Source organism: Chiloscyllium plagiosum, unplaced genomic scaffold (genome assembly GCF_037043375.1).
Source record: "Chiloscyllium plagiosum isolate Xiang-an unplaced genomic scaffold, Cpla_swu_hap1 HiC_scaffold_49, whole genome shotgun sequence".
Lineage (NCBI taxonomy): Eukaryota > Metazoa > Chordata > Chondrichthyes > Orectolobiformes > Hemiscylliidae > Chiloscyllium > Chiloscyllium plagiosum.
Window position 1 is genome coordinate 17,910,510 of NW_028270187.1, and position 13,121 is coordinate 17,923,630.

At 45.8% G+C, this 13,121-nt stretch overlaps 1 long non-coding RNA gene across 1 annotated transcript in view; it reads left to right on the top strand.

Moving 5' to 3' along the window:
- The window catches only part of LOC148135635 (uncharacterized), a 49,154-nt gene extending 36,242 nt beyond the window's left edge, over nt 1-12,912 (top strand). Inside the window, exons 3-4 of the long non-coding RNA XR_015755197.1 lie at nt 4,515-4,624; nt 12,425-12,912. This is a non-coding gene — a long non-coding RNA (uncharacterized LOC148135635). The remainder of the gene's footprint in view (nt 1-4,514; nt 4,625-12,424) is intronic.
- The last annotated feature ends 209 nt before the right edge of the window (nt 12,913-13,121 follow it).

The window sequence follows — 13,121 nt, forward strand, 5'->3', positions numbered from 1 at the left end:
TTTGAAGGAAAAGGAATGACTGGCAAATGGGAGCCTTTTAAAAGTCTGATATTAAGAATCCAGGACAAATTTTTCCCTGTTAGAGTGAAGGGAAAAGCTGGCAGGTTTAGGGATTCGTGGCTTATGAGGGATATTGAAGTTCTGGTCCGGAAAATGAAAATGGTATACATTGGATTTAAGCTTTCCATATCTACCTCACCTAGCTCACCAGACTGATTGACACAATCAATCTGTGAAGACCCTACAATCCTCTCAGGTCCCTGCAGCATTCCGATCTGTAGAACCCGCTCCAATGCCTGACTCATCCAATCCACTTCCCTATCTGCGTGACATCCAACCGTCGCCAGCACACTCCCTATCAATGCAAGCTCCTCCAGTCTCTCTATCTAACCGCCCATCTCTATAACCTTCTCCAGCTCTTACACCCCTATCTGTGTAAATGTCACCGTCCCCCACAACACTTCCCACTTTGACCAACTGTAAAAGATTAGTAATGCTCCCTTATCTGTGAAACTCTCTCCAACCAAAATTGCCCTTGTTATCTCCTGGAAAATCTGTCTGATTCCACATCCTCCATGTCTAAATAACCTTCACAACCCAAACCTTCCTGTATCTATAAACATCTACTGTCACGACTACCCTCCTTATGTCTGTATGTTCTTCCCATCTGTACAACCGTCTTTACCTCTGTCATCTGCTCCGGTCCCTAAACAATCCCTGTCTGTGTAAACCTCCCCAACCTAACAACATCCTTATCACAGTAAAGTGCTCCACCCCTCCCAATCTTCTTTGCTCAGTGAAACCCCTCCAGCTTTCCACATCTCTGCAGGATCCTGCAGTTCCACAAAACATCCCTCTATGTGGAACTTCCACCAGAGACCACTACCCACCATATTTGTAATCCCCTGCTGACCCCTCTATCTCTGTTCCCAGCTTCAGTCCCGTCAACCCTACTTCCATATACAACATCATCAAGTCCTTGCAATCCTCCAGATCTGAGGAAACTCCAGCAGACATTGTCACTCCATCATGATCTCTGACTGCCTACAGTGATTTGAAACTTCTGCAATTCAATAACATTTCCAGTCTCCGTGCCCCTGTCGATCATGGTGAACTGCTCCAAACCTCTCAACCCTCCCTGCCTGTGTTCATCATCAAGTTGATACAACTCGTCTCATGTCTGTAGTTCCCTGCAGCCGTACAATCTTCCCCGTTTTTGTGAAGTCTGCCTATCACTATTACTGTCCCTATCTGTGTAACTGCCTCCAGTTACTACAGCCTCTTTACTGTGTAGCCCCCATCAGACCCTAAAGCCATGCTATCTGTGTAACCTCCTTCAGGTCTATATCCTGCAACTTGCTGAAACCTGCTGTCACCACTGCAACCCCCATTATTACTCAACATTGCTTTGTCTTTAAAACCATCCCTATCAGTGTGATCTCTTCCACTGCGTACAATACTCCCAGTCTGTGCAATGGGCGATGCGTGGTTTTATAAAAGGGGAATTTAAAAAAAAATCTGTTGGATTCTATATTTTGGTGTGACCATAATAGACAGAATAGATAAGGGTGGGGGAGGCTAGTAGCGGTCGAAGTATATTTGAAATTTAGGAAGCATTTTGATAAGTTTCAACAAGGGTTAAATATTAGCTCAGGAGAGAATAGGGCCCCTGAAAGGTCAATGAGGCTGTCTGTGAGGAATCACTGCTGATGGGGGAGGTTCGAAACAAATATTTTGCATTTTGATTTACTTTGGAGAAAGACATGGAAGCTCGGGAACTTGGGAAAATACATAGTGATGTATTGAACAGAGTTCACATTGGATAGCAGGATGGTTTAAAATGAAAAAAGGTTGATAAAACCTTGGGACATGATCAGATGTATCCCAGCGCTCTGTGAGAAGCTCGGGAGGAATTTACAGGGCACCTCACAGGGATATTTGTATCATCAACAGCCACCTCAGACCAGTGAGACTGATAAAAGAGGTGGGTAAGTTGTTGGAGGAGATTCTGAGAGAAAGGATCATCATGCATTTGGAAAGGCAAGGATGGATCAGCGATGGTCAGCATGACCTTGTGCACGGGAAACCATGTCTCACAAATTGGATTGAGTGTTTGCGGAGGTAGAAAAGTGATAGATTTTGGCAGAGCAGTGGATGATGTCCACATTAACTTTAGCAAGGCCTTTGACAAGGTTTTGCACGGCAGACTGGTTAATAAGTTTAGATCACTCATAACCAGGGATCACTCACCAACTGGAAACAAAATTGGATTGACGGTAAGAGACAGAGCATGCTCATAGAGAGTTGCTGCTCAAACTGAAGTCCTGTGACCAACGGTGTGTCATGGGGTTCGGTACTGGGTCACTGTTGTGCATCATTTATATGAACGGTTTGGATGATAATACAGGAGTCATGGTTAGCAAGTTTGTAAGTGAGACTGGAAGTGGTGGTAAAGTGGACAGTGAAGAGGATTATCTGAGAGTGGGCCAGTGAGTTTAGGAATAGCAAGTGGAGAAATACACAGTGTTGCACTCTGGTAAAGCTGACCAGAGCTGGACTTGTACAGGCAGAGACCCAGGGATGCAGGTAAAAGGTTCTTTGAAAGTGGTGTCACAGGTAGACAGGTTGATGAAGCAGATGTTTGGGATGCTTACCTTCATTGGTCAGTGCATGAGATTAGGAGTTGGGATACCATGTCATGTTATATCTGTACAGGACATTAGTGAGGCCACCATAAAAATAGTGTTGATTACCTGGAAAAACTTAACTGGTTCACGTCTGTCCTTTAGGGAAGGACATCTGACATTGTTACCTGACATCTGACACCATGGCTCACGTGTGAATCCAGACCCATAGCAATATAGCTGATTCTGAGCTGCCCACTGGGAAATTAGCTGTGGGGCAAAGAATGCTGACTCAATCAGTGACATCCTTATCGAATGAATGAATCCATTAAAAAAAAGTGTTCCTCCCTACCACTGCAATCCCCTCCAGCGCAGCAATCCGTACTGTATTTGTAACACCGTTCAGGCCCTTGGCCTCTCTGTAACACTCTCATCACCTCCAGCACCTTCACCTCTCCCTCTTCCTATCATCTGATTCCCCTTCCGACTGCACTCCTCCTGCTAGTAGACCCATAGCGATCCCTTTAACAAATACTTCCATATTTCTAAAGCATTGGCTTCTTCAGAAATTGTCTTCTGCGCATCGCTTAATGAAGTCTGGTAAATCCTGGGAATTACTGAACCAAGACCGTCCAAAGTGGGGGAGGAGCAGTGGGACGGCATCGAGCAGCTGGACACTTGATGTGGAGAAAAAGGGGAATCCAGGAGAAAACAGCACAAGGAGCACGCTGTCACACCAACGTCCCACCCACCCCATCCCACGGCCACCTTCTGCCCCAAGTGTGGAAGGCCACATCAGTCTGTACAGCAACACACAGACTCCCGTGAGAGTGGGAGAGAGTCAGCCTGGTTTGTGACCCACCGCCAATGAGATGGTGAGATAGGGAAGTTGAATCCCCTTTCAGTTGTCCTACTGTCTTTGTTATAAATTCCAATAATTCCCTGTCCAATGCCATGCCTCACAATGTAATGCTGTAATGGGGCCTTAACACTGCCCTTCACCTTCTGTGTTCTGACTCTTATTACCCAGAATTTGGTTTCCTAATGTTTGATAGTGTGAGGCCACATATAATCCCATTGTTATCCCTAACGATGAGAGCTCCCCATTCTCCTTCCCACTCTGCCTGACTTACCACAATGTTGTGTAGCCGTGAATATTAATGCCCCACCTTTTGTTCACCCTGTGACCACGTCTCCCTGATGGTGATTAGATAGAAATCACAGTCACACCAGCATATCCCTTATTACAAATGCTTCGTGCATTCAAATTATGAAATAGTAATTTACTTTTGAAATCACAAATTCCTGTCACAAATCTATCTGCTGATGTATAGTTTTAGTTAAACTTAGTCTCTTCCTGTTTCTTCCTGTTTTTCCTCAGCCTCAGCCCCATGTTTCAATATTTGAACATTTCTCTATGGAATTGGGAATTTCCTTTCAGCTGAGCCCTGTCCCTCCTTGTCTGTGTCAGTTTAAAGCAGTCTACATTGTCCTGGTCATATGATTGCCCAGGACACACATTGGTCCCAGCACTGAACCATCTCAATAAAATAGCTGACTCCTCCCTGAGTACTGGTAGCAGTGCCCACTGCATCAGACCCACTTCTTCTGACACTATGGTTTGATCCTGAAATCTCTGGTGATATCCCTCAGTCTCTCTCCATTTGGTATCCCTCACTGTGTGGGTCTAATTGCTGCTCCTGTCAGCGTCTCTCACTCTTACAGCTACTCCGGATCCAGAGCCAAAAGAATCTTCCGATCCACCACAGTACGGACCAGGGATGGAGACTGGGATTTTTGTGATCTCTGCTGGACTCAGTGCTACTCTACATGAGTTATCCTCACTGCATCAGTCTAATTTCCCATTCTCTCTATTTCTCTCTCATGCAGGTAATCAGGATGTTTCTAACTCCTGTCTCATCCATCACCTCATTGAAGATGCTTGGTCAGCCAGAGAGATGGAGAGGGAGATCTGGAGTCTTCAGTAAACCCTGAAGCCGGTAAGATCAATCATAGTAAACAGCACAGGGTGGAGGTAGTAGACTTCTATATTCAGACTGGAACACAGGACATAGCTACAATGCTGGGCAAGGAACAGCAACATTCTCGGCTTCATTCCCACCAACTTGTGAGGGCTCTGCTGTCACCTCTGCTGTACCGGAACTCCCTGAGACTGCACAGGAGGTCCCAGGCATCAGTCTTGGCACATACTCTATTAGTGATCTCTGTAATATACTACAGCCCCGATAATCCTTCCTCTATTTGGAATCGCCTCTAGTACACACAATGCTGTCTGTCTCTGTCAGGTTCTCCAATCCCTGACACCCTAATCCCTAGCCTTCACCAGTAGATACTAAATTCCTTCATCCCTGTAATTGCCGATCCCTGTCTATCCCTGTAAGCTCCTCCTACCAATGCCACCCTCCATGTAAATGTGTTTTGTCTCTAACCTCTCCATCCATCCCTATCTGGGTAAACTTCTCCAGCTCTTACAACCCTTCCTTACCTATGAAAAAAATCGTAACCTCCTTATGGTTCGACTAATCTTCGATCTTAATCTATTTAAACTTCACCCTCTCCCCACCAACCCTCCTGACCACAGGAACCTCTTTCATTTTGTGCAACCCTCCCCATTTGTGTAACTGTCTCCAGCCCAGTAACCTGGCATTCTCCATTGCCTTCCTATCTATGCAGCCTCCTGAACCTAGAAGCCTTCTTATATCTTTAAATATCTGCAGTCACTGCAATCTTCCATATCTCTGTCAATATACACAATAATCTCCTACTGAAACACTCCCTATCTGTGCCTCTCAGTCTGCCTGCCTCTCTCTATATCCATCCCTATCCCTATCTCCAGAATCTAATCCAGTTCCCTCTCCCTCTGTAAATTCCTCCAATCCGCAAACCCCTTTGTCCCATGAACATTATTGCCCAGATTTAGCTCGAAAATCCTCAAGTCCCTGTAAGCCTCCCTATCTCTGTAACCTCTATCCATCTGTTTAACCCCCTACTACTGAGGAATGACACCCTGCATTCGCCATAAGGCAGATGGAATGACAGTGAATAGATATGCTGGAACCGTCATTCTGGAGATGTAGCTGCAGAATGACCATCACTGGGAAGGGACGATTGAAGGGTTGTTGGGATCTAGGCAGGATAGGCAAAAATCCAACAAGTTGTGAAGAAAGGATAGGGTTAATGCATTAATGAGATAGCCACGTGGAACTGAAGATCAAAATTTGGAGACTATTTGGATGGAGCTGGGAATGAACAAGCAGCTGCAGAAATCATTGGCTGGAATTCTTTTAAAGGAATCAACCAGTGATGGGAATGTCAATATGGTTACAGTCAGGACACTGAATGTACTTGTAGCAAGGGCAGTACAGTAACTGTATGTGACAGTGGTCTCCATCCCGACTGGATAACTAATGAGTATCAGGGCTGTAATGGATGGAATCCTGGATTGTATACGAGATGGTTTTCTATAACATCATATTAAGGAGCCAGCAACAAAATTATCCATTGGATTTCAAATGCTGTGTAATAATAAATATCCAATAGTCCCATTTTAGAGGAGTTTTGTGAGGAAAGACCCATAGTGTTATAATGCAGATATTGAGTTCGAGTTAAGGCCATAAGATGTCGGAGCAGAATGAGACCATTTGGCCCATTGAGGATGCTCTGCCCTTCAATCAGATCATGACGGATCTGATACTCTCCAACTCTACATTCCTGCCTTTTCCACAAAACCCTTGTTTCCCTGATCCATTAACATCTGACTGACTATGCTGTCAATATTCTTAATGACCCAGCCTCGACAGTCAGGAATTCCCACAGATTCCCTACCCTCTGAGTGAAGACATTCCTCCTCATCTCCATCTTAAATGTGTGAGCTCTTGCTGGGATTTTCTGGTTACACATTCTCTGACACAATTGAAACGAAAGGAAGTCACAAAGATAATTATTGCAGATGATATGAAAATTGGTGGAGTTGGTGTGAAAGAGCAAGGAGATCCAAGGTTGCAGGAGGTTACTGATCAGTTGGAAAGATGTGCAAAGAAATGGCAAATTAAGTTTAATCTGTACAAGTGTGAGGTCATGTCAAATTCAAGAAGAAAGTGAGGGTACTGAGGGACATTGATGTACAGAAGGATCTTGGTGCATTGAGTGGTAAGGTCCTAGGGAGTGTTACTGAACAAAGAGACCTTGGAGTCCAGGTTCATAGTTCCTTGAAAGTATAATCCCAGGTAAATAGGATAGTGAAGAAGGTGTTTATTCTGCTTGCGTTTACTGATCAGAGCACTGAGTAGAGGAGTTAGGAGGTCATGTTGTGGCTGTACAGGACATTGGATAAGCCATTTTTGGAATATTGCATGCAGTTCTTGTCTCCTCCCTATCGGAACGATAAATTGCAAGGTTTCAGAAAAGATTTACAAGGATGTTGCCAGGATTGGAAGATTTGAGCTAAAGGGAGAGGTTGAATGGGCTGGGGCTACTTGAGGCTGAGGGGTGACCATATAGAGATTTATACAATCATGAGAGGCATGGAGAGGTTTAACAGACAAGGTCTTTTCCCTGAGGTAGTGGAGTCCAGAACCGGACGGCCTAGGTTCAGGGTGAGAGGGGAAATATATAAAAGGAATCTAAGGGGCAACTTTTTCAGGCAGAGGGTGATGCGTGAATGCAATGAACTGCTAGAGGAAGTGGTGGAGGCTGGTACTATTACTGCATCTAAAAGGCATCTGGATGGGTATACGAACAGGAAGGGTTGAGGGCGATTTGGGCCAAGTGCTGGCAAGTGAGACAAAAGTACGTTAGCGTATGTGGGCAGCGTGAACGAGATGGACTGAAGAGTCTGTTTCTGTGCTGTACATCTCTACGACTAAATGTTTTGCACTGTTCCTTTCTGCTTGTCTTCAGCCACATTCCCATGCTGTTCCAATGTGTCCCCTTTTCTCTTTAGATTTGGGAAGCTCCTTTCACCTGAACCCTGTCGCTGCATCTTCTCTGTCAATTAAAGCACTGTCCATTTCCAGCCACAAACTTCACTGTTTCCCCTGTTTACCTTGGTCAATTCTCCCATGAAACACATGCTTGGTTGTGATTGTAGGGTGTGCTTTATGGTCCATCATCTCACTGAATTCCACTACACTACAATTTCCCAGAGGATATCTCAGTGTGACATTACTCCTTCACTCAGCTTCATCACCCAATGGTCGATCTGAGATAGTCACGTCCCTGGTCATTTACACAATGTGTTATTCAAAGAAACACTGACACAAACACTTGAAGAGGAGTTCGGAGAATATCATTTTTGATAAAGATTGAAGTCTCCCAAAATTATCACATTGCATTACACAGGAATTCACTGGAATGTGCAAACAGGGCTGAGCAATGAAATATTGTTAGGCAGCCTAACCACTGTTCTCTTGCTTGTGTTTTTGACACGCGTTACTCATAATCTGCATTCAGGCTGATTCAGCTGCATCATCTGAGGCCACATGCTTTCTCTGTTATGCCTTTGTTACCCATTACTCTCAGGGTTACCCATCCTGCACTCCCTGAGACCCCTCAAGGATGGGTACGATTGAATATTTATGTGCTGCCTTTTGCTTCTCCTCTAACCACATCTCCCTGGTGACTAAATCTTATTTATCTCGGTGTCACAAGTCTATTACCTTATTACAGATACATTGTTCATTCCAAAAAAACGAACATTGTAATTGACTTTTTCCCAGAATGTCCTGTCACAGCCTAATTCACTGATGTACAGTTTTAGTTAACCTCTGTCCCTTCCTGTTCCTTTCTGCTTGTCTTCAGCCACATTCCCATGCTGTTCCAATGTGTCCCCTTTTCTCTTTGGAATTGGGAAGCTCCTTTCACCTGAACCCCGTCGCTGCATCTTCTCTGTCAATTAAAGCACTGTCCATAAACCCACCGACATAATTTGCCAGGACACGGATCCCAACTATGTTGTTTTCAATTCACTCAATGGGATGTTAGTGTTTCTGGCTGGCCAGCATTTCATGCCCCCCACCCCGAGCTGCCATTGAGCCAAGTGCCTTGTGAGGCTATTAGACAAGGCAGCTTAGAGTCAACCCTATTGCTCTGGGTCTGGAGTCATATGTAGGTCAGACCAGCTGCCTATCGCAGATTTCATTCTTGAAAGGATATTGAGCATTCAGATGGGTATCCCTGCCACTGTCATTAAATTCTGGATGAACAGTCTAGTGAGAATAACACTGCCCCACTGACAGCTCCCTCATCCCTGAGCACTGATCCCAGTGCACCATGAATCAAAACCCCTTCTTCTTGACCGTGGTTTGATCCTGATACCTTCCTGCAATTTGATGCTATCACTCAGACTCACTCCATGTGGTATCTGTCACTGTGAGAGTCTAATTGCTGCCAGTGACTGCAGCTTTTGTCGTGTCGTGTGATAGAGTCATACAGCAAGGAGACATACCTTTCGGTCCAACGCATCTGTGCCAGTGTCTTGAATGCTTGTAATTCCCAGAAAAGTTCCAATTTCTGTAACCTCCACCCTTCCCATAATCCTGCTGTTTATTTGAAACCTTCTCCAATGCTGACGACGCTCCCTATGTATAATTTGCTCTAAACTCGGTAATTTGCCCAATCTCAGTAACCGCATCCTGCACTCAGTACAATAATCTCTATTTCTGTAGTTTTCCACAATAACTACAGTCCATCCTGTCTCTGTAAAATACTCCAGCCCGGACCAAAATACCCACCTGTGTACCTTCCTCAAGCTCCAAGAGAACATGATCTCACTGTAACCTTCTGCAGGCCAGATCACATTCCTGCCTCCTGGCCTATAGCACCACATGACCTCTGTAACCATCTCCCATCCCGGCCCAACTCCTTATCTGTGTAAACACCTCCAGACCCTTTTCCAGCTGTAACAACACTTCCCATCTCTGTGTGCTCCTCCCTGCCCCTCAAACACCCTCTCTATGTGTAGCTCTGCAGTTTGGGGTGGTTCAGTGGTGAGCACTGCTGCCTCACAGCGCCAGAGACGCAGGTTCAATTCCAGCCTCGGGTGACTGTCTGTATGGAGTTGGCACATTGTCTCTGTGTCTTCATGGGTTTCCTCCCACAGTCCAAAGATGTGCAGGTCAGATAAATTGGCCATTCTAAACTGACCGAGCGTTAGGTGCATCATTCAGAGGGAAGTGGGTCTGGGTGGATTACTCTTTAGAGAGTTGGTGTGGACTTGTTGGGCCGAAGTGCCAATTCCATATTGTAGTAGGGAATCTAATAAAATCTAAACTCTCCCTCTGCGTTCCATATTAATGACCCTAAAAATGTCCCTCTAACAATTAAACAGCTCCAAACATCCCAAACTCTGTAAACTACGACAGCTCCAACATCCCTCCTTATCGGTGTAACCTCTTCCTGAAAACCTCTCAACATGTGGAGACCCCACAGTCCTCCCTATCTGTGTAATCCAACAGGTCCCTGCATTACTCCCGATCTGTAGAACCCAATCCAGTGCCTGTGACTCTCCCAATCCAGTTCCTGCAAGACTCACTATCTGTGTAACAGTCTCCCCTCACTATCACTCACCCTGTCAATGTAAGCTCCTCTAGTATCTCCATCCATCTAATCATCTCCATAACCTTCTCCAGCTCTTGTACCCTATCTAGTAAATGCCACCCTCATCTATAACCCTCCCTACGGCAGGAACCGTTCCACAGATTCATCACCCTCTGGCTGAATAAACTCCCCCAGATCTCCATTCTAAAGGGTTGTTCCTTCCCTCTGAAGCTGTGCTCTTGAGCCCTGGTCTCTCCACCAGTGAAAACATCTCCCCAACCCCGTCCACTCCATCTAGGCCCCTCAGTATTCTGTAAGTTTGAATGAGATCCTGCCACCGTCAACTCTGAAAATTCATCAAGTACAGACTCAGAGACTTCACCAGCTTCTCATATGACAAACATTTCATCCTGGGCTCTTTCGTGTAAAACTATTTCTTGTACCCCTTCGCATCCTTTGTCCAGACAGTTAATGTGTAACATGAACAGCGTGGTCCCAACACTGACCTCTGCGGAGTTCCCCACGTCACCAGTTCCCATCGTGAAAACGACCCCTTTATACCAACTCTGTCTTCTGCTAATCAGCCAATCCTCTACCCATGCCAAGCATGTTGTTCTGAAACTGAAATTTTATTTCACAAACCCTGCTGGGTTTGTTTTCCTGTCTGGCTGTGAATAAGCAATGTAGATAAAAGGGAGGAATGGTTTGTCGGGGTTTTCAGAAACCTTTCAACATGGTCCCACTGAAGATGTGGATAAGCAAAATTGTCAAATGTGGGATTGGAGGGAATGTACTGGCATGGATTGGGAATTCTTTAACAGAAAACTAAGTGGGAATAAATGGATTAGTGCTTGACCCCCAACTATTCACAAAGGGATTCGATGCATTTGATGGCTGGACAAAATCTACTGCTTCCATGTTTGTTGCTGACACAGAACGAGATGGGAATGTGGGTTGTGTGGAGGAAGCAAAGGGGCCATGAACAGTCCATGAGTTTCCCTTGTACAAATTCATTGATGTGATGTGGCCATCACTTGCTTGGCCATCATTACCTTCCCATTTGTAATTACCTGGAGAAGGTGGTGGGAAGCTGCCTTCCTCACCCATTGCGGTCCTTTAGGTGTAGGGACAGACACAGTGCTAGGAGGATGGAGCGTGGCTTGGAGGGCACCTTGGAAATGCTGAAGTTACCGTGCACCTGGAGCTCCTGTTCTTCCAGGGAATAGTGGTTCCGGGTTTGTGAAGTGCTGCTGAAGGGGCCTGCCTGAGTGATCTCAGTGCTTTTTGTAGATACTTTATTTATTTATTTATTCACTCGTGGTTATGAGCATTGCTGGATGTATTGTTGATTTGGAGTTGTCCCTGAGAAGGTGGAGGTGAGCTGCCTTCCTGAACCACTGCACCAGCCATTGGAACTGTTGTTATCTGTGTCCCCTCCAGCAGGCGCTACATCACTCCACACATCTGTAACTGCATACAGACAATGCAGCTCTTCCTGTATATGTGACATCCTCCTCTGCCGACAACTCTAATTGTTCATCAGAATGTCTCACCACTTCCATTGCCATCTGTGCTAGTGATCTCTCAAATTTCTGTATTCTTGTTTAAACTTCTGATCACCCATAACCTCTTCCTTTCTAAATTTGTAACCCCTCAGTACCTGTAACTCGCCATATAACTGTATTCAATGACAGCACAGGTTCACTTCCTTAAATCTCTGTGAATTACAGCGGCTGGTTGTGCTGCATTGGTACTTTTCATCCTCCTCATCCATCCTAGTTCTCCCAGCCCCTGCAATCCCACTATTTAGAATGCTCCCATTCTCTGTACCTCCTTATGTTCTGAGGGTCCTTGAACACCACGAGTGCTTCAAATATCTGTAACCCCCCCCCCCACCCCCCAGTTACTGCGAGTCTTCTAACTCTGTAACATCCAACAGTCTCCAGTGCCAATCAACACTCCCTGGCTGTCAATTTGAATTTGTTGAAGTCTTCACATCTCAGTAAGCAGCTCACAAAAATCCCTTTAGACTCTACAAGGCTCCATCACCAACAAGCCGCCATCTCTATATTTCTTTTGCTTCCCTCAGTGCCTACAAACCTCCATGTATCTTCCAGAAACCTGCTTTAGACACTGCAGGTCTGCCTACCTCTCCAGATAACCTGTTCCATACCCAACAGCTCCCTCAATCACTTTAACACCCTCTGCTCTGTCTAATCCTTCTCTTTTCCACTGTCTTCCAGGCACAACGGCGATCCTGTGAGGGACCAGTGTGCAATGGGATGTTATACATCTCAGCTGAGGCTTGAGGCCTACCATTACCTGGAAGTCACAAAGGGAGAGAACCTGAGAGTGAGCACCACAGAGCGGGAGAATATTAATCAGCAGCGAGGATCGAGGCCGACTGGGACTTGGATTTGGAGAAACAGCAGAGCAGGAGGGGAGAAATCAGCACCGAGTCACAGAGGGAGTGACCATGTGAGGGAGTAATTAGCAGGAACATGAGGCTCACTCATGCCTGGGAGTTACAGAAGCACCAAAGTGGGAGGATATAAATCAGCACTGAGGATCGAGGCCTAGTCATACTTGGAAATCACAGAGACGGTGATGCTGTGAGGGAGCAGTGTGCAGTGGGAGCTGGAGGATTACACGTATCTGGGAGTCACAGAGACGGTGACCCTGTAAGGGAGCAGAGTGGAGTGGGAGCTGGAGGATTACACACACCTGGGAGTCACAGAGACGGTGACGCTGTGAGGGAGCAGAGTGGAGTGGGAGCTGGAGGATTACACGTATCTGGGAGTCACAGAGACGGTGACCCTGTAAGGGAGCAGAGTGGAGTGGGAGCTGGAGGATTACACGTATCTGGGAGTCACAGAGACGGTGACGCTGTGAGGGAGCAGAGTGGAGTGGGAGCTGGAGGATTACACGTATCTGGGAGTC